The sequence below is a fragment of the Nyctereutes procyonoides genome, unplaced genomic scaffold, assembly GCF_905146905.1.
Source record: "Nyctereutes procyonoides isolate TBG_1078 unplaced genomic scaffold, NYPRO_anot_genome, whole genome shotgun sequence".
Taxonomy (NCBI): Eukaryota; Metazoa; Chordata; class Mammalia; order Carnivora; family Canidae; genus Nyctereutes; species Nyctereutes procyonoides.
In genome coordinates, this window is record NW_026575051.1 from 10,388,521 (window position 1) to 10,410,225 (window position 21,705).

The following is a 21,705-nucleotide window of genomic DNA, read 5'->3' on the forward strand; positions in this document are numbered from 1 at the left end:
ACCAAGCTGGTCACGGGTCCTGGCAGGGGCTGGGGTGGGGGTGGGCGGCATCCACTGGCCTACACCCAAAGAGAGCTGGGGTGGGGGTAGGGGAGGAGGTAGCATAAGATCCCCAGGAGCGGCAGTCTTGCATATAAGTCTCTGTAAGAACCTGGCATCAGAATGCTTGGGTTGGAGTCTCAGCTTCAGGCCTGACTGTCTCAGACTAGCCTCAGCTTTTCCATCAGTCAAGTGGGGTTTACCAGCTGGAGCCACCTCTCCCAGAACAGTTATGACCTAAGTTGGATGCTGGGTATGGGAACCTCTGCAAGAGTGAAAATGTGGAGGGGGGAGAGATGGCACCACTTTGTCACTGTTTACTGTCCCATTGTCCATGACCACCTAGGGTATCCCTGGATCAGTCTCCTCTTACTGTTTCTCTTAAGTTTCCTTTAAGAAAAGGCACACACATACACACATGTGCACACACACACACACACACCCATATCAAGGCCCTGGGCTGGGGCGAGCAGCCTAGTAGGAGCCCCAGCTTGTCTCTCTTGATAAGACAGGGCAGGAAGGCCTTGGGCCAGCTTTTCCTACTGGGCACCCCCTTTGTTTCCTCTCCAAAAGCCTTGAGTTTTTAGAAGATTTTCTTTTCCAAAGCTTGTATATCAGATAATTCACTGCAGTGCAATGAAAGAGGCAGGTGGGTTGTCAGGATCCTACCTCAGGGGTCTCAAGAGACTACAAGCAGGCAGAGCACTTGGTACAATGTCTGGCACACTGGAAATACTCCATGATTCAGGGGGTTTGTTATGCGGCCCAGGGGTTCCCTAGAGGTCATGAAAGGCAGCAGCGGGGCCCTCTGGCTACCTCTAATACCAAAAAAGAGCAAATGGAAATCACACTCACTGCCCTTGGTAAGTGTGCACTTTTGATTGGAAGGTACTTGGTACCCGGAGCAGAAAGGTGATCAGTGGTATGTGCTTTTAATACGCACAGATTTAAAGTGTGTGGCTCAATGCATTTTGCAGGCATGCCCCCTGGGTCATGACCATCTAGATCAAAATGGGGTCCCTACAGGACCCTCCCCTAGAGGGTAGGAATGTCCAGTCTCACCTCCACCCCTTGGCTGAGTGTCACCTGACCCGGGACAGATATACAGACGATCACATAGGCTGTGGGCCTCTGTATCTCCCATGGAACACAATCACTCTGCCAAATGGGACCATTCTTGGCACAGGCTGAACAATCCCCTGTTTGTGACAAATAAAGATTAGGAGACAGGCAGTGACTTAGAGGAGGAAGCAAAAGCTCCAAGAGGGGTCTGCACAGAGCACATCAGTGGCAGCATAGTAGAACTCGAACTCAGGCTTCACCCCATTCCAGCATACAAAGCACCTGCGTTTAGAGGACCCACCGCGGGAGGCCGCAGGGACCTGTGGGGCCACGGCCAGGGGAAAAGTGGAGGGTGGACAGGTGCTTGTTTTGAAATCTCTGAACACAGGCAGGAGGAAGGGAGGAGGGAGAGGAAGGAGAGGGGAGGCAAAGGGCAGCCACGGGAGCTCCTGGCCTGCTTAGCAGCCTCCAGGGCCCACAGCTCAGGCCCATCAGCCCCACGTCCCAGCTCACATCCCACAGGAAAGGGTGGGAGCTGGCGCCTCCTGGCTGGCCCGCCTGTTGGCCCTGGGGCAAAGCACGGCAATTGTGCAGCACATGGAGAGGCTTCAAAGCCAAAGCCAGACCAGAGAGGCGCCCATCCTGCCCCGGAGGGACCAGCTGGACCCTGGCATGAGGCCTGCCCCAGGAAGACTGCCACTAAGCTTCGGGGGCAAGGGGTTATGCAGCTGAAGGAAGCATGGAGAAAAGAAACTAGAAAGGTCCTTGTCTACCCTCGTGATGTGTACAGATAGAGCCCAGCCACACATGAAGCCCCTCTGCCTGCCTGCCTGCCGGCCTGTCTCTCCTACACACACACACACACACACACACACACACACACACACACACACACACACGTTGGCATATCCTCCACCCTGCCCCTCAGTGGGCAGCTGCCTTTCTGCTCTCTTTCCCTCACCTGCTTGGCCCCACCTCCCTGACACTTGGTCCACTTTAACATCCTGCCTGTGGCTGCACTGCTTTGTTCTCTAGTCGTTTCCTGGCCACCTACCAGTCTCCCCAGGTACAAGGAAACTTCTGAAGAAATCAGCTTTCTTCTGAACTTCCACCCCATCCCACCCATCAGAATTCCCGGAATGAGACTCAGGGCCCCAGAATGCTGCTTGTCCACTGACCCAACACATGCCCAGTTATCACCTGTTCCCTCTCTCAGCAAACACTCCTGAGTCCCTACTCTGGACAGGGCACTGAGCTAAGTATGTGACCTACATCAGAGCATGTGTCCCCCACAAACACCTCAGGGGACAAATAGCACCTCTGGCAGATGAGAAAACCCAGACCCAGAAAGGTTAAGTGACTTGTCCAAGGTCACAGCGCAGGAACACAGTGAGGCAGGCTTGCAAGCCCAAGTCTGTCTGTTGCATAACCATCACCAGCTCCTGCACAGATGAGGAAACCAGGGTCCTATAGGGAAGACCCCTATAGATGGATTGTTGTCCCCCTAAACTCCCAGCCCCGCCTTACTCCCCCATCCAGTCACCCTCAGTGAATCCTACAAATGGTTCCCAGGGAGGCCCCCAAATGCAGGCCAGACTCCCTCCACCTGCCGGCAGATAGTTCTCTTCTGCTCAACCGCCAAGACTGATGCATTGCCAGGGGCTCAGGAGATGAGAGATCTGGATCTCACAGAGGCAGATGCCCTGGGTCATGAGAGACCCTTGCAGGGACGGGGAGATTATATCAAGCTCGCTAGAGAGAAAAGTGATTACAGAGGTCTGACCTGGACTCCAGCAGGGGTGGGGAGGGGGCTCCCCAGATATGAAAAGGGCCTAAAGCGCAGGGAAGGGACTCAAGATGGGACTCCAAGTGGCCCAAGCCCCCACAGACCTCCCCCAGTCCATCCCAGCCAGCCCGCCTCCCTCTCCCCGCCAAGGGAAAAGCAGCTGAGTTTTGGGGGATGCTAGGTCAGCCTGTACAGTCACTGATGGCCCTCACCAAGGAGGATGAGACCTGACAGTTCTGACCCTTGGGAATGAGTCTGTTCCCAAAGGGTTCCCTCAGATGCCTCCCCAAGGGCACAGTGGCATTAGAAGACCTGCATTTGGCTGTCCCACTGCCCAGTCGTGACCTCAGGCAGGTTGTGCCCCTCTCTGGGCCCTGGAAGCTGGTTGATAACATGAGAGGGCAGGACAGGATCCCTGGCAGGCCCCTGCCTGCTCTGTCTGGGCATGCTGAGCCTCCGGACAGCATGGATGCAGCCAAGGCCACATGCCCGTGGAGCCAGCCTGTGGGGCTGGGAGCAGGAGAGCCAGCTACTGCGCCTCGCGGTCACTTCTCTGTGGCCACCCAACACGTGGGGACTCCATCCTTGCCGCCCCAGCCCCACACTGGCCTCCCCAGCCCCCCATGGCTTGGCCTACACATCGTAAATGAACTCCTGTTTGGCTGCCTTTGCAAGAGCTTAATCTGCCTCTGAATACTTTGAAAATAATTTCTTTATAACTTAAGTAACTGGATTTTGCTAAATAAAAGAAGACATGGAGGAGGGGAGGGGAAGGAAGGAAGGAGAAGCCTATGAGCATGACACCTACATTGAGCCTACAGAGGGGGCCTCTAGTCGCTTAGGTACAAGCCAACAGGTGTTCATTGTTACCGGTACTGAGCACTTACCATGTACCTGGCACTGCTCTGAGCTGGTGTATGTTACTGACTTAATCCTCAGTGCAAGCTTACCCACCCACCTGTGAGGAAGCTGTAATACATCCCCCATGTCAGAGAGGGAACAACTGAGGCACAGAAGAGGCTGACGATTTGCCCAAGGTCACACAGCTGGTAGGCATGAGACCTGGGGTGCCTGGTCAGGACTCTGCACACCCAACCTCCCCTGGCCCAGGCTCCTGAGTGCAGGGAGCATGGCAGTATGCTAGGTGCCTGGGTGGGGAGTCTCTCCGGAAAGGGCCCACAGAGATAGGTCACGGCAAGCCCATTCATGGAAGGGCTCCGGGTAGGCAGGCGGGGGAAGATGCCAGCCTTACTTAGCTCTTATCCCTCCAGAACTATTCCCCCTTTGGTACCTGCTTCCCTCGGCCCCTGGGGCTGCTCCCTACAGCTTCCTGACAACTTCGTGCCATCTCCTCACCCACTCCCCTTGGCTGCAGCTCTCAGAGCTCTCTGGAAGACACTTGGGCTTAGTGGAAGGCTCACATGTCCTGAACATAGACAGACCAGATTTCAAGTCTGGCTTTGCCACTTACCAGCCGTGTGACCCGGGACAGGAACTTAGTCTCTCAGAGCCTCAGTTTCCCCATCTGTAAAACAGGATGGTGATGATGCCACCTCTCTCAGAGTAGGCAAAGAGACCCAGGAGCCGAAGTGTGTGATGCTCCTGGCACCTGGGGGTGGCCATGAGTGTTAGCTCCCTGGCTGGGTAAGCAGCATCAGTCTGGCCAGAGTTTAGCTACATCAGGGCCTTTTAAGCCCTCACCACTCAAAGCAGGATTCCCAGGCATCACATCCCCTGGGAGCTGGTTAGAAATGCAAGTTCTCAGGACATCCCAGTAGTCCATTCTACTGAGTCAGAATCTGCATCTTAATATACATCTTAGAATATCTGTGGGTGCATTGAAGTCACTTGTAGCCCTCTGGGGGCTTGGTCACTTGGTTCCAAGCATGACAGTGGGTGAAGGGTAGAAAAAGACGATGGGGAGGTGCAGGCCCCTGGTGCAGAAAGAAACACTTGAAGGGATGCCGGGGCTCTTCTGTGCCCCCACAGTGAACCTGAACAAACAGCCTTGATTCTCAGGCCCAGAAGCCAAGGTGGAGGCAAGAACACAGGGTTCCAGGCTGGCTCTGCACTCAGTACTCACCTAGTGCTGGGGCTCTGGCCTATGCAGGAGGGGGACTGATCCAGGTCTATGGGGAAGCAGCCTGGAGGCCCATATGGTTACCAGTGGAAAAGTAATCCAGACAGGCTAAGTGAGACACACACACACACACACACACACACACACACACAGCATCTCCTACACACAGCATCGCACACTCATGCACACTTACCATCACATTCACGTGGCCCCAGGACTTGCCTGTCCAAAGAACAGCTCCAGCAGAGACCAGACAGCTTTGAGAAGAGCGTGTACCTGCGCCCATATGCTGCGTGGTCCACAGGAGGCAGGGGGCATGTGCTGAAGCCCCCTGCAGCAGGCCTAGGACACCAATTTCTTTCCTCCTTACTGCTTTACCCTTGCTTTCACCTGCCGAAACCCCAAATCCATCTGAGCAACGAGAAACCCAAGTCCTACTCACCTAAGGTTGACATTTTAATTGGTCACAACCAACGTGCCTGCTGACCACCCTCCCTGCATGAAACCCACCACCCCAGGTTCCTGAGGGAATAAATGGCAGGGTGAGCCCTGATCTCAGGGTCCCCCCAGAGGCAGCAAGACGCAGTGAAGGCTGTGCCCATCTGCACACACTCACACAGAACAACAGCAAAGCCCACCCCCTCTCAGACCACATAACTTCAGGAGGGGCAGGGACCCCCTGCACACCCTACGCACGGAGGGGCACAGCTCTCACCTCTACACCTCCGTGTCCAGTTCAGAAACACACACCCTCCCGACTTCTTTCACACCCCCTATACAGGACCGTCTACAGGCTCCAAAGAAACCCTAAAATGTGAAGCCAGGACCTCAAGCAGGCCTAGGACGCCCAAGAAAGAACCATAGATTAGAGGATCGGTTGGGGCTCCCGAAAGTATGTGATGTCATGGGTTCTGGAAAGGCCCTCTACCCCAAAATATCTCCTCTCTGGGTCCGGAAATCCCTCCCAACCCTCTCCGAGTCGACCCTCTCCGAGCCGGGTGAGGCTGTCCCATGTCGCTCACAGCTCCGGAGAGGAGGACAGTTGGCTTCAGAGTGGTGAAAGATAGGAGGGGGGGAGGGCACAGGCGAGAGCCCTGCTGAAAGCCATCATCTCCCCAGGGTGCCCTGGCTGTTCCTCTGAGCTCCTGCCGGGAGGGGGCACTCTGTCCCCCAACACCAGAAGGCAGGCTCCCTAGAAGCCAGCACCTCTCAGCCAGGGAGGGGGTCCTCCAAGGGGAAGGACACTAAGCACCCCGCCCCACACATGCCAGAGGAAATCAAGTGCCGACCCGACTGTCCCCTCGAGGAAGGCGGAGTGCTGGTGACTGACCAGGAGGCGGTGGGAGCCCTGAGAGAAGAGGTGGGGGACGGGAGGGGAATTAACCAGGTTCCAAAATAGCACAGTCGGTTCTGCCTCGCTTCACCCCGCGCAGTGTCTGGCAGGTTCTGCTTTCGCTCTGACTCACGCCTGGTGGGGGCAGGACAGGGCGGCCGGCAGCGCGGACAGAGGCCACAGGACAGCCACAGGCCGACCTCCGCTGACTATACGTTGGTCCTCGTCCCTGCCCAGCCCCCCGCCCCGGAGCTTCTGGGGACATCCGTAGTGGCACAAAATCAGGGGTGCCCTTGCCTGGGTCCTGTCCCAGCCCTCACCCACCCCAGGGCCTCCACAGGGCTGGCTGCTGACCCAGACCCCAAACAGGGCAGCTGCCCAGGTACACTCCAGTTGGCACCTCCACCCCTTCTCCACCTGGCAAGACGGAAGAACTGCCCTGACGGGCAACCTCGCCCCTGGCAAGAGCAGTGGCCTCCACAGCAACGTTGCCACCTCAGCCTACCTACAGAGTGAGTGAGCTGCGGCACCTGCCCATCCCCGCCGCACACACAGCTACGAGAGGAGCACCACTCTTACTCTCCAAATTCGCACAGCAGCTGGCCTACCTTTTGTTCCTGTCCTTAAACACAAAAAGCACCCTTCCCTTAGCTGGGCAGAGAGAGGAACCAGGCACCCTAGATTTTGTGCATGGTGGGTTGGCAGAGGAGCCTGTTACTCTGTTCTCCCCATTTCATGATCTCCCACCCACCATGTCCTGCGGCCCCCCCAGGTCCCCATTACCACCACCACCCTGCCAACTACCACAGAGGTGAGATATGGGCAGCCACCTGTATCTGCCTCATACCTCTTCCTGGAACCAAAGTCCCTTAAGCTCCAACCTGAGCCACCAACAGAAAGCCTCATCATAAAGCCCACCTCTTGGTTCTGTATAAACCGTGTCTGTCCTCCTCTCAGCCCTCACACCAGCATGCCAGCCAGCCCCAAGAGCACAATCACTTTTCTATCCAAGTGGGGGAGGTGCATGATTGATGGGGAATATCAGAGGTCTCAAGGTTGGCCAGTGCGGTGGACAAACTCCTGCCGCCCACCCTGGCACACGCACCCTGACCAAACCTGGAGGAGAAAGGCTGAGGGCGGCAGCTGGAGAGAGAAGTCAAAGGGAAAAGGAGCTGGCTTGCCCACCTGTAGCCTGATGCCCCACCAGGCCTGGCACCAGCCCCACGTCCCCCTCCTGCCCTCCCCCCACTCCCACACCTAAGGCCTTACCTACACACCACTTCCCTCTCTTAACTCTTCCCATGCCCTCAGCCCCATAAGGCTTGAGACTGCAATGTGGGTCTGCGGGTAGGAGCAGGAGTCAGCAGGAGGGGGCCCCTCTCCAGGAAGCAGACACAGAGCAGAGCCTTCACCAGGGACACAGGAGGGTACCCTTGAATGAAGTGACCCCCACACACACACTTCATTGCCCCCACGAATTGCATCCTGTTCCTCATAGAGACACAGAGGGAGGGCACTAGAAGACAACCACGTGGCAGCCATGGGGCTAGTGGCCCCCAGAGGGGAAGAGGCAGGAGCACTGAGAGAAAGGAAAAGGAAGTCAGAAAAACCGCTAAAATCACAGTCTCAGGATGCTCAGGCTGGGAGGGGACTCGAAGATGGCTCCGGGCAATGTGCTACCCAACACATCACATCCGTCCCTCCCTCTAGGAGAGGATGCAGCACAGAGAAGTCCACTTGCCTCAGACGGGCCTGGAAATGGCTGCCGGTGTCTGGCAGAGGGGAAGGACCTCGTGTCTTCCCTTTCCTCTGCTCTGAGGGCCTGGAGGGATCCTAACAGCTTCCTCTTTTTATCCATATTACCTGGGACATAGTAGGAGCTCCTTAAGTATCTGTTGAACACAATGAATATGCAGTGGTGACTGGCTCCAGGGGGAAGGGTTGGCCCAGGGCAGCTGGGAGTGGCTGCTCCCTGGCCATGGAGAGAAAGGGAGCCGAGGAAATAGGGCTTGACCAGAGGCATACTCCAAGGGACCAGGCTGGACTGCCAGGCCTGAGTTCAGGGAGTGCAACTGAAGCTGTTGGGGCACCAGCTGCCAGCACCTGCCTTTGTGTCAGAGCCAGCAGGGGCAGCAGCCCGCTGTCCCCCAGCAGACCTGAGCCTAGGCTGAGGAGCACTAGCAAAGAGACCCCCACCCCGACACTGGGTAACCCTAAGGCAGGGTCCACACGGGTTCCCAGCAAGCCTGCACCTCAGGGTGCCACAGCAGTCATCTACCCCTGAACACACATGTTCTTGGCTTCCCTCCTTTCCCTGGTTCATTTATCCTGGCCCACTGCCGGTCACCCCCAAGTAAACTACCTGGACTCACACTCTCGTCTTAGCCAATGGGCCCTGAGGAGGCAGTCAGGCCCAGACACTGAGCAGCTAACTCTAAAGCCTAGAAAGGAAGGGCCGGAGTTGGAAGAGGGCTGGAGAAGCTAAGAGGCAGGTGTTTACAAACCCAGTCCCTGGGGGACACTGGGTACAACGGAGAAGCATGTGTATACCTAGAAATTGTCCACCTGTTAGAGGTAAGAGTGTCCTCAGAAGCAGAGCTTGTAAGGTGGACAGAAGAAGTAAGGACATGCCAGGATTGCAAATTATGTGGTGAAGAAGCCTCCGTTCCAGGGGTGGTGATGGCCTCATGAGGTTGCTGGTGGCAAATGCCAAGAGAATTAGAGGTCCTGCATTGCCTCCCACCCCTAGACTGCAATGAGGATAGAACTATCAGTCCAGCATTCCAGAACCTCAGCATGCCCATTCATTCGATAACATGGCTGTCACACTCCACACTAAGAACTAGGTGCTGAGGACATCAAGGAAGGCCACTTGAGCCCACACTAAGGACACATGTTTCGAAGCAGGTAGAGCGGAACATTCCAGATGTGTTGCTTATTGTCTGTGTGACCTTCAGCAGAGTGGCCATCTTGGAGAATTTCTGTAATGATTAAATGTGAAATCCCTAATATAGGTGTTCAATAAACATCTGACGAATAGGTGGATGCCTGCAGGCATGGATTGCATGGATGGATGCATGGATAAAATGCATGGATGGATATAAGGGATGGATGCATCTATGAAATAGTAGATAGATGCCTGAAGGGAGACGGAAAAGACACAATAGTTGTCTGCAGGCTGATTCCCATCTGGGTCCATATCTTTCTGCTAAATTGAGTAACAACATGAAGGCCCATCACTCGCTAATTCATCTGTTAGAGAAATCTGTATCTCTATCTATCAGGTTGACAAATGAAATGTAAGATCCTCCTCATGAGCCTTAGCCATGCTATTGGGGGTGGGTCATTCTCTGAAGGGGACAGTAAACTGTGTCAGGACAGGGGGCATCCTGGGGCATCTGGGTGGCTCAGTGCTTGAATGTCTGCCTTTGGCTCAGGTCATGATCCTGGGGTCCTGGGATTGAGTCCTGTCTCGGGCTCCCCACAGGGAGCCTGCTTCTCCCTCTGCCTATGTCTCTGCCTCTCTGTGCCCCTCATGAATAAATAAAATCTTAAAAAAAAAAACAAACAAACGAGGGGGCATCCTCCTGGCTGAGTCTTCATCATGCCAGGTCCCTATGAGGTCCCCACCAGGCCCACAGCCCACTCCTCAAAGGCCCAACTCCACCCAAGCCCTATCCTAGGGAAGGCAGGTCAGGGGCTTGGGAGAGGGAGGGAGAGCCACACAAAGCAGGGCATGGGGAGCAGGCCAGGAAGCCAAGAACAGAGACTGGACATGTGGGAGGGGGTGAGCAGGAATCAGACCGATGAAGCTGAATTGCAGAGAGAAGGGTTTATTGTCTTTGGAGAAACAGAGAAAGAAAACAGCCCTGAGAGAACAAGAGAAACAAAATGGACTGAGCAATAAGGAAAAGTCGTACCCTGCTCCATCACCCCCCCATGGCGCCCCACTGTCCGCCAGACCGAGTCCGCCAAACTCTCTACCAGGCCTCAAGGCACCTAGGACGCCCTCCCTACACAGCCCTGGGCCAAGCTGAGGAGCAGCCTTGCTCCTTCTCCCCAACACAGTCTGGGCCTCCAGGTGCTCCCCTGCACCCTCCCCCTTCCACAGAGTGTCCAACCCCTGCTCGCGTCCAGGAGCCCATGGATGCGTCCACTTCATTGGAGATGTGTTGTCTTGTTGGTGGGAACAGCATAAATGCACAAACGGGGAAGGATGAGCCCCAGCAGAGGGAGACAAGGCTCTGGGGTAGGGTGGGAAGGGAGCTGGCTTCTGTATCCCCTTCCAATCTCTCTCTCCCCTACCTGTCCCCATGGCCTAGCTCTGGCCTTGCACAATCTTGTGGGCACTCGCCATTTTTAAGAGGGATGAGCCAGCACCAAAGTAGGGGAGCAGACCCTGTGTCCAGGACAACAGGGTACAAGGAGGGTGGGCCGAGAAAAAGGAGGAGTTTCAGCTCTGCCCAGTCCCAGGGGTCAGAGTTCAGGGTGTAAAGGTGAGCCCAGAAAGTAAGAAATGGGACAGACCCCATGAGAGTGGTGTCTGGGTACCTGCCATCTTGCCCTGAGGGGCACGGCCATGAGGCAGAAGCAGGACCCCCATCAGAGCCTAGCCAGGCTGCCCCTCTGTAGGCTGCCTGGCCTCAGAGGTCCCTTCGGGCTGGGAAACCTGAGGAGATGGGGCAGCTCAGGACGGACTCTCAGAATAGAAGTAACTGGAAGCCTTGGCGCCCCGCCTGCAGGGGCATCTAGACTGGGGAAGGGGGCTTTCCCACCAGTCTGTGGAGCATAAGGAAAGAGTGTGAGGGTCCAGGCTCCCGCCCTCACCACATCTCACCTCTACATTCCCGTGCTCTCCCAAGAAGCACAGGAGAGAGACGATGCAGGTGGAGCAGGGAAACTGAGGCAAAGAGCTGCTTGCCATCTCTGGAGGCCTGCTCTGCCCACTTAGCCTCCTACAACATCCTTGAAATTTAACTACCACACTTTTCACGAGCACATAGAGATTCTAGGCTCTAATGTTCCTGGGCCCCCTTTCACCCTGGGAACATAAACTTTCCAGAAGTGGCCTGCCACAAGTCCCCAACATTGGGCAGTGAAAAGCAGGCCTGCCTTTTCCTGACTCCTGACGTGGAAGTAAGTGGTGCAGAGCCCAGGCTCTGGCCCTAAGGCTCCCTGGGCTCAAACGTGAGCTCCACCGCTTGCTGGTGGTATGACCTTGGATAAGTCACCGATGCCTCTCAATGCCATGGTAACTGGTATTAATGGGGGATAATGCTCTCTGCTTGTACCTCACACTTGATGACAGAAACCAATGTATTCATTTGGTTCCTCGAGTGGCTTAATGATCCTGGCCCCTCTACTCAGGACACACTTACCACTCTGATCACCAGTCCTCCTTCCTCCCCACCAGGGGCCCAATGGCTCGGGCCCTGGCAGGGGGTGCTGAGGAACTGAGGAGCCACTGCTGTTGATAGAACTGGTGCCAGGCCCATGGTGGGCACAGAGCCCAGGCGTACAATGAGGCTGTGTGTACACCCAGCGTTACCCTGGAGCAGAGCTGGGCAGGCCGGCATCTGGGGTTAGGCCAGGAATTCATTTCTCTGGAGAGGGCCTTCGCACCCCTCCTGGGCTGCACAGACAACCCTGTTGGGGGGTGGGTAAGGAGGCAGGCACCACCCATTCCCTCAATGAACCCAGGCAGAGGAATGGGGACGCGCTGAGTGCTGGACCCTGGGGAATTAGGGAGTCCCGGATCCAGCTGCTCCACTGGGCTTCTTGCTTGTGAGGCATTTCAGACCCATTATGTAATTTGGGGCTGTGACCTCTGCTATGGACAAAGGGAAGGTAGTCTGTGGGACCAGGAGAAGGGGCAAGAAAAGTCTGCTGTGACCCTCTCCCCCAGAAAGAGAGCCTTGATCCCACTGCCCACCCCCCTTCCATCTTGCTGGGGCTCTGGGCTCTGTACCAAGGCCCCGAGTGACCCAGGGGAGAGAAGCTGGCTCACTCCCCAGGGGAATGAGTCACCAGCAGGCTGCAGCTGGGATGGCAGGGACGGTGGGCAGGTGGAGCCTCTCCTCTCCCTTCCCTGGCAGGTCCTCTCCAACTGAGAAACCACTGGGCTGGTGCAGGGTAATGACCACAGCATCCCAGCCTGGGCCTCCGCAGCCTACTTCCTCTGGCTTAGGGGATTACATAGTGCCACAAATTGAGGCCTGGATGCCCTCCCAGTCCCCACACTGACTCCTATAGCTGCAGGTGCAGACGGCTCCCGAAACCCCCCTGAGAAGGTGTCAGACTGCAGATCAGGGCAGTCTCCTCCCCCTGAGGCCTGTGGAGGGGGAGCTCAGGCCTCTGGCCCGTTGTTGGAGGAAGGAAGGAAGCCAGGCCAACCTATACCTCGGGTTGTGGCCAAAATGCAGAGACCAAAGAGATCCTTTGCATGAAATCACTTTCCATTCTGCTCAGAGCCCTGGCAGCTCCCAGCAACGGTAGATAACTGCCCGTGCTCCCTCACTGCCTCCATTCACACACCCCCTCACACCCTGGCATGAAAGACACAAACATGTGCCCTATGGGCAGCCGCCCACACTCCCAGAAGGTCATGCACGAAAGTCACAGTGGCAGCTGCAACCCAGGGGACACAGTCAGATGCCCACCCTTCCTCTCACACCCACCCACAGGCCCCCACGTCCCTGGCTGAGCCCTAACTCCAGCACATCAGAGCCTGGGGGCCCCATTCAGAGCACTGCAGCATCCCAACTTTCACCTCAGGAGAACTTGAGGGGGCTCCTGCCTGGGAAGAGGGACCTTCCATAGCCAGGCCCACTTCATGGAGTCATATGAGCATGTGCATGTGCGTGTGCACACACATGTGCCTGACCTGCCCTGAGAACAGAGGCTGGCCACCAGAAGGGACCTTCTTTTTTTATTTTTTATTTTTAAAGATTTTATTTATTTATTCATGAAAGACACACAGAGAGGCAGAGACACAGGCAGAGAGAGAAACAGGCTTCCTGTGAGGAGCCCTATGCGGAACTCAATCCCAGGACCCCAGGATCACGACCTGTGCCTAAGGCAGATGCTCAACCGCTGAGCCACCCCAGCATCCCCAGAAAGGACCTTCTGAAACTGAGTCCATCACCTTCCTTTTACCAATAGTCAAGCTGGGACTCTGACTGAGGGAGTGTCTTTGTTCAAGTTTATGAGCAGGGCTGAGCCTAGACTCCAGGGCTGGGGCAGCTTCAGGCTGGTCAAACAAAGCAGAGGACAGGGAAGATGGAGTGAGGGCAAGAAGGAAGACAAAGGGGTAGGGGAAGACCCGCCACCATAGGAGAGGTACTGTTTTTCTGGGATACTGCACTGGTACCATTTCATTCATTCTGAACTATTTCGTGAGCACCTACGATGAGCCAGTGCTGTGGCAGCTGCCCGTCCCAGCTCTCACTCCCTCCTGCGAGATTTTGCTTCTGGGCTTGAGTGTTGTCTTCAAGGTACCTGTGTCCTGCAGGCAGCAAGGCCAGGGCAGCACTCACACCTGGCAGCCTCCTCTGTACCCCTACACCCCAGGAGCATCAGTACCCGTGGCACTCAGGAACCCCCCCTGCACAGGTCACCTCCAAGAATCAATGCCCATCAGAGGACAAGAAGCCTGGGAAGTCACCCACCAGAGGTCCCTGGGCTGTTTCTAGCAGCAGAACCCTGTTTTCAGATAAAATTTACCTAGAACCTTGATATGTAAAACAGGATGGTAAAGTAGCTCTTCCGGGATGGGGGAGGGCCAGAGCACCTGGCCTCCAACTGGGGGCCTCCCCACCCTGTGAGTTCAAAGAGTCCCCAAATCACTCCCTGGGGTTTGGGGGAAGAGTTTCAAAACCAGCTTTCTCTGGTCTCTTTGCATTACAGAAGCCCAGGGGAAGCCAGTAATGTGCACAGATCACACAGCGTAGGGAGAGCCAGGGCCACAGCCCCCTTCCGCAAGGCTCCAGGCCACCGTCTCCTCCCTGACTCCCAAGGCAATGGCACTACATCCCTCTCACAGGAAAGGGACACAGCAGCGCCACTCCCCAAAAGTCTTCCGGATTCAGCTCCCACCGTGTTCCTGGCAAGAATTCTATGGCCTAAGGTCTCCTGGGTGGCTCAGATGTTGAGCATCTGCCTTCAGCTCAGGTCATGATGCCCAGGTCCCCGGGATGAGTTCCACATCTGGCTCTCCACAGGGAGCCCGCTTCTCCCTCTGCCTGTGTCTCTGCCTCTCTCTCTCTCTGTGTCTCTCATGAATAAATAAATAAATAAATAAATAAATAAATAAATAAATAAATCTTTAAAAAAAAATTCTACGGCCTACTATCACTTCTGTCTTGCAGGTAAAGAAATGGATGTTCACAAAGGCTAAGTGACTCACTCAACCTGTGAAGGGTAAAGCCCGCATTCCAACCCACCTGTATGCCCTCCACCCCTTACTGCAGCCCTACAGAAACCACGGCCATCATGATGCCTGGGTATAACCACTCCCTCTGAGCCCCATCCCTAGCTTCATCTCACTCAGAAAAGTTGAGAAGACCCCTGTCCAACTCCAATACACAAAGAGGGTACACACAGAGCTTCTCATTAGTAATAATAACAAAAGTAGTAAGAATGCCACTACCTCCTCATATAGCACTTATTATTCATCACTTCCAACGTTCTTATCTTAGTCCTCAAAACACTATACTCCCATCCTTATCCCACAGATAAGGAAACCGAGTTACAAAGAAGCTGATGAGTTGCCCAAGGTCACACAAAGGAAGCAGCAAAGCCAGGAGTGGATCCCAGGCCATCTGGCTGCACCCCTAACTACTGAGTTATACTCCTCCCCTATAATGGGGGCTATGACAAGGCCCCTAGCTTGGGGCTTGCCTCCTTCCTCTGAGGTCCTGACCTCTGCAGGGGCAGAAGCCAACTGGAACCTTGGAGCCAGGGGCATGGGAAAGCCTACCTGATGAGCATCGTTAGCTCATGCTGGAGGGGGCGTGCGGGTGGGGGGGTGCCTGGAACACTCACCCCCCCTCCCCACCCCCACAGGAGCTGGAGCTGGAAGGATGAGATAGTGGCAGAGCAATCAAGGCCCACACACAAATAGGACACCTACTGCGTGCCTGGCTTCAACTTGTGACAGGTGTGGGAAGTAGAAGACTCTGTCCGCGCTCTTCTGCCAGTGGCTCCAGTCCCCAGCAATGCCCAAAGGGGTCGCCCCTGCCACCCACACCCCCTTCAGTCCTGGCTGCACCAGATGTTGGAAACACATAGAAACAGGGCTAAAATTAGACCCTATAATGAGTCAGTGCTAAGAATAACTCAGGCAAACAGCCCTCCGGGAGAGGACAGTCTGCCAGGGAGGCACCACCTCTTCCCACCTCCCAACTGGGCCTGGTAAACCTCTCAGCCTCTCCTTCAGAGCCCATGCCAGTCCACAGAGGGCCTAGGGGATCGATACCCTAACTGCTGGGATGACGGAGACAGGGACCTGCTTGCACACCCTCCCAGCCCACAGGCCAGGTGACCAGCCACCCTTGGTGAAAGGTGGGAGGTATCAAGGAGTGAGCAGGGCTGGAGAAGGCCATCCCACTCAAGGCACAGCTGGGCTGAGGCCCTGAGATGCTTGACCTTCTTTCCCCAACCCGAACACCGACTACCCCACAGGAAAGTAGGAAACGGTGCCCTGGCTCCCTCCCCTCCTGGCTCACCTGCCAAATGGGACCAGCCCACCTCATAGGTAGTTGGGGAGCTGGGACCTGAGGGGGACAGCAGCACAGTCAAGGGCAGAAAGCACGCGTAGGGGCTGAGACGGGATTTAGGAGTGCCAACATGCTAGATCCCACGGTCCCAGGGTCTCCCTCATTTTTCCCATGTGCTTCCCTCACTGCCCACCGCCCCCCCCCCCCAGAAATGATAAGAATAGACTTGTCGGCATCTGTACATGAACCATTCACATATGGTGTCAGAGTCGAACCTCTGTCACTCCAGGTGATAAGCCAGAGGATGGAGCTTCTTTTCCCTGGCTGGACAATGCTCACATTGGGGAGCAGCTGAGAGATTCTGGGACTTCTTGTAGGAGCCAGCAGACAGCAGAAGGTAAAAATTCTTAATCATGTTGGTCTCCCAGATTCAGCCTGCTGGGTCTGGTGAAAGCAAGAGTGGTAAGTCCTTTTCTTTTCTAAATTTAGATTGGGAAGAGAAAATATTTGTGTAAACTAGTTCCTTGTGTATGGGGACTCTAGTAAAAATGTGTTATAAATACTTTTGTTTTCTATTCATCCTCTGACAACCAGAGATTGTCACTGTTTTCTTTTGTCTCTTTTGTGTTGTTTGTCATATGGGAGAGAAGCAGACATCTCCTTTCCTTTCATCTTATTCTATATCCCGAGAGCTTGGCTTTGTGACCAGTGGGAATATTCTCTCTAGTGTCCATAAGCAGAAAAGGGCATGTCCCGGCCTATGTCTGATGGCCAGTTGAATAGACAGGAGTTCTAAGAGACAAAGCCACAAGCAGCATTCTCTTTGTCTGACAATGACGACTCTCAGGAGAATCTGTCATAAGAGGTCCCAATCCATCAAGGGCCTTTGTCATCTCAATGTATGTGGTCTTGGTAGTGCTAAAGTCTCATTCTAATAGCACCCACCCAGTCACAAATTAGCAGGTCTGTAACTGGAGACATTCAGTGTTCCTGTGAAAGACAGAGATGCCATTTTTACTATACCATTACTATCACCTATGATGACACAGGTGTTTGCTTTCTTAGACTAATGCTAGGTGAACTTCCTGGATCTCGTAAGGGCTGCATCCTTTACGCCCTCTTTAGGAACACCCCCCCACACACACCCATGTCCATGGTTAACCAATTAAAAGGCTCTTTGGGTTGAATTGCCATTAAGGTTAATGTAAGATCCTCCTTAAAGATGACCATGGATTCTTTGAGTTGGACAAACTTCTATATTCACACACACAACCAAATTGAGACCTCTCATTCTAAATAACTGCCTCCTAAATAACTAACATTTATCCTAAATACCTGTACCTATAGAAAGATCAAATTAAAAAGAACATGCAAGGGAATAGGGTGGCTAGCCTTAAGGACTTTTTCAACAAGATGAAATCACAAAGCCCGTTTGTCTCCACTTTGAGAGGATCCTACCGATTTTTTTTTTACATTTGTTTTTATTTAAGTTCGATTTGCCAGCATATAGTATAACACCCAGTGCTCATACCATCAAGTGCCCTCCTCAGTGCCCATCACCCAGTTACCCCATCCTGCCCCCCGACCTCCTCTTCCCAACCATTTGTTTCCCAGAGTTGGGAGTTTCTCATGGTTTGTCTCCATCTCTAATTTTTCCCACTCAGTTCCCCTCTTTTCTCTTATAATCCCTTTCACTATTTCTTATATTCCATGTATGAGTGAAACCATATGATGATTGTCCTTCTCGGATTGACTTATTTCACTCAGCATAATACCCTTCAGTTCCATCCACGTCGAAGCAAATGGTGGATCCTACCAAAGTTAAAGAAGAATGAGAACCATTAGTGGTCATTCACAACCCCACTCACAGGGACCTTGACTAGCTGCTAAGGAGCATTCTTTCCATCCATGATTATACTATAGTTATCAGACAAGCCAGATGGCCTCCCAGGGAAAAGCACCCCTCCCCTCCTTCACAGAGAAAACAGATGACTAGAAGTTCTCCCAGGCCCTCCTACAAATGATCAGGAAATGAATCAGCTGGAGGCCGATGTTCAGTAATAGGAACAATAATAGAGGCTTTCCCCTTTAAGGTGAATTGGTCCAAGAAGGCCTTTGTTAAACACTTTAGATAGATTTTTAGACACACTGTTTTAAAGCTTGAATATCTAGGACGTAGAAATTTTCCCATCTCAGTTGAAAATTTCCCTGATATAAAGAAGCAAATTTAATTGGATGGACAGGTCAGCCCCTTGATATTCAGGTTGCAATCCAGTCCTTGGGGAGCTGGAAATGACTCTTTGTCTTGCAGGCCTCTACAAAGCCAGAAATGTGGCAGCAGACACACTTCAAATCCCACCTATCTTTACCAATCCCCAAACCTCACTTAATCATCTCAAAATGCTTGTAGATATTGTAAAAGATTAGGACATTGGAAACAATTATCCTGCACTTAAGAAAAAGTAGGTAAAATTTAAATGGCAATTAGTCTTGACTCTGATAAGAGGCAAATATACCCCAAAACTCCTTGGAATAGACTTAGATACTTTCTCTGTGCCTTTGTGGTATCACACAAACTTGTTCCAACTGCCAGAAATAAAATTTGGATCCAACTGTTCTATGAACTTGTGATTTTCGTATCATTGCACCTGACTCCTGGCTAAAATTTTAGAACAATGGCTATAAAGTCTCTGTTTGTGTCTCTCTATATATTTACATGTGTCTATATGAATGCTGTAGATATATGATAATTTTTTACCACCAGATGCTCTTGCCAAAATTAATCTCTAAAAGAGCTCTATTGAGTTGGTGAAGAACAAGCACTTAGAAGGACAAAGTATACTAAAACTCAGAAATATGAAAACTAAGCCGAAAAACTTTTTTTTTTTTTAGTTCCACACTGATCTGGGATAATCTTTGGGAAATAAAAGCTTGTTAAAGCTTGTTGGTTTAATTAAAACAGACATGCCTTCAGAATTATGAACATTAATTATGATGCAAAGATACAACATTTATTGTACTAGGGTTTACTGCCCAAGTAAGGTTATGTTTTATGTTACAAAGTTTGTCAGTGAGAAAAGTAGCTAGGGATGATGTCTGATTTTGTCTATCATCTCATGAAGTTTTTGTGGGTAATTTAAACATACTGCTTAAAACAGGTAATTTAGATAGATGAATGGGATAAGAGGGTTTACGTAAACTTTTCAATAATAATTGTGTTTTATAGTACGTCTACTTAAAAATAGTTTCCCAGGGCGCCTGGGTGGCTCAGTCAGTTAAGTGTCTGCCTTCGGCTCACGACATGATCTCAGGGTTCTGGGATGGAGCCCTGCGTCAGGCTCCCTGCTTAGTGGGGAGTCTGCTTCTCCCTCTGCCCCTCCCCCGCTTGTGCTCGCTCTCTCTCTCTCTCTCTCTCTCTCTAAGTCTTAAAAATAAATAAAAATAAATTTAAAAATTTAAAATAGTTTCCCAAATCTCTTGATAACTTCCATTATTAGTTTTGCGAAGTTAAATGATAGAAATTCATTGAATATCAATATGATTTACAAATAAGATAGAACATTAAACATTAATTACCAAATTTAACTTTTTTTTAAGATTTTATTTATTCATGAGAGACACACAGAGAGAAAGGCAGAGACATAGGCAGAGGGAGAAGCAGGCTCCCTGCAGGGAGCATGATGCAGGACTCGATCCCAAGACCCCAGGTCACCACCTAGGTGACCCCAAACATAAATTTATCTAATGTTGTCTTCCTATTGCAGAGGAACTAAAGATATTTGGGTCTGTTAAACACATCTTGGCCACATTAAAATACTATTTAAAAAGGCACATGCTTCTAGAAATTATAAAATGTATTTATAAATTTGCCAATTTATAGACTGCTGGTACTACATACAGTTCACCTTTATTTACTTGTTTTCACTATAAGATAAATTTTTAAGGGTTAAAATTTTTAATTAAGTATGTAATTACTACTAGAAATAGTAAGGGAAACAAGTCTATGCAAAAAAAAGTAGGGTGAGGTTTTTTTGGTTAGAAAACGTATGAGGTTTGAGGATACATTTTTTAAGAAGTTAAAGAGGAGAGAGAGAATTTTACCTTGTGTGACCAATCTGGCTAAAATCAAATTGTTATTGTAAGGGTTTTTAAAAATAAGCTTTAATATCAATAGTTTGCCTATTATAAAACTAAAACTGCTAAAAGGACAGAGTTTTCTTGGACTATTGGTCTGTTCCTGATAAGAGATTATAAAAGGTCTTTTTCTTTCTTCCTTTTTTTTTAAGACTTTTATGTTTTTCCCCCCTCTTTGCCCCTCCTTTTTTTTAAAACTTTTAAGTCTATCTTTATTATCAGTCCTTTGATTACTTAAGAAAACTGTCTAACTCAATATTAAGCTGAGTTTTGCTTAGAACCTTCTGTATTTCCCTTTAAAATCTTTTATTGTCATTTTGGTTAAATGGATAATTAAGTACTGTTTCATTATGATCTATGATCTTTTTAACAAGCATTCAAGTCTTTTTTAATATCATTTGACAAACTTCCCCCAAATCAAATTCTAAAGTCATTTGGACCTCAAACTAACTTTGGGATTTTCCAGAGGGCTTCTGGAACATCTAGAAAGATTTGTTCTTTCTCCCTTTTTAAAAGAAAAAAATAACAATAAAACTTAAAAGGTATTAGGAGGGCATTTTAAACTAATTAGACCTATTATGTTAAATCACATGGGAAGCACTGTCAAAGAAAGTTAATATTAAGTCTTCTTTATATTGTATTAGTAGAGGTATATGTTTTAAGTGTTGCAGAAATTGTATAGAAGTCCTAGATATCTGATATGTCCTAATATAATCTTATCCTTTGTAATTCTAGTTATTACCATAAAATGTATGTCACAGAAATAACCAAATATCCTCATCAATAACATGGTAATGGCCTCTCATCAGATCTTTAACCATAGGCATTTTAAAGTCTTTTGTCAGTTATACAAGTTCTTGTTTTACTCTGACACTTTTATAAGAGTGTTTTATCTTCAGAAAGATTCATGGAGGGATTCCTGGGTGGCGCAGCAGTTTGGCGCCTGCCTTGGGTCCAGGGCGTGATCCTGGAGACCCAGGATCGAATCCCACGTCGGGCTCCTGGTGCATGGAGCCTGCTTCTCCCTCTGCCTATGTCTCTGCCTCTCTCTCTCTCTCTCTCTCTGTGACTATCATAAATAAGTAAAAAAAAAAAAAAGAAAGATTCATGGAAAGGACTCCTACAAGTACTCTAGAATATGGGTTTCTGATAACTTTCAGATCATACCACTGAACTGGGTAAAAACTAACAGACCTCTAAGGAAAAACTGGATTCATAAAACTGTTAAAAGGTCAACATCAGCACAAATTAATTACATGAAACTGAATTAACTGATAAAGATGATTATAATTTTTATGACTTTTTTTGTATATTTTTATTGGAATTCCATTTGCCATGACTTTTAATTTAAAACATTGTTGGATTTCTAATACTCAATTTTTTCCAGATTTAAAAAAAACAAAACTTTTTTTTCTTAGGAATGACTTACAGCAATTTGGTAAATTATACCCTTGTAAGTAGAATTGAAACATTTACCTTTTACTCCATGCCTGATGCCTCCAGAATTTGTAGACTCTTAGTGAGTATTCTTATTTTCATGACACTATAGTTATTT

The 21,705-nt window shown here is 51.0% G+C and overlaps 1 protein-coding gene across 4 annotated transcripts in view; it reads right to left on the reverse strand.

Moving 5' to 3' along the window:
• Positions 1–21,705, reverse strand: part of TFEB (transcription factor EB) — a 56,024-nt gene that overhangs the window by 16,472 nt on the left and 17,847 nt on the right. For 2 of the 4 annotated variants that reach the window (XM_055330179.1, XM_055330177.1), the window contains one exon: positions 4,359–4,412. The exons of the other annotated variants lie outside the window; for them this stretch is intronic. The gene's annotated coding sequence lies outside the window, so the exon portion shown is untranslated. The remainder of the gene's footprint in view (positions 1–4,358; positions 4,413–21,705) is intronic. 4 annotated transcript variants of the gene reach the window in all.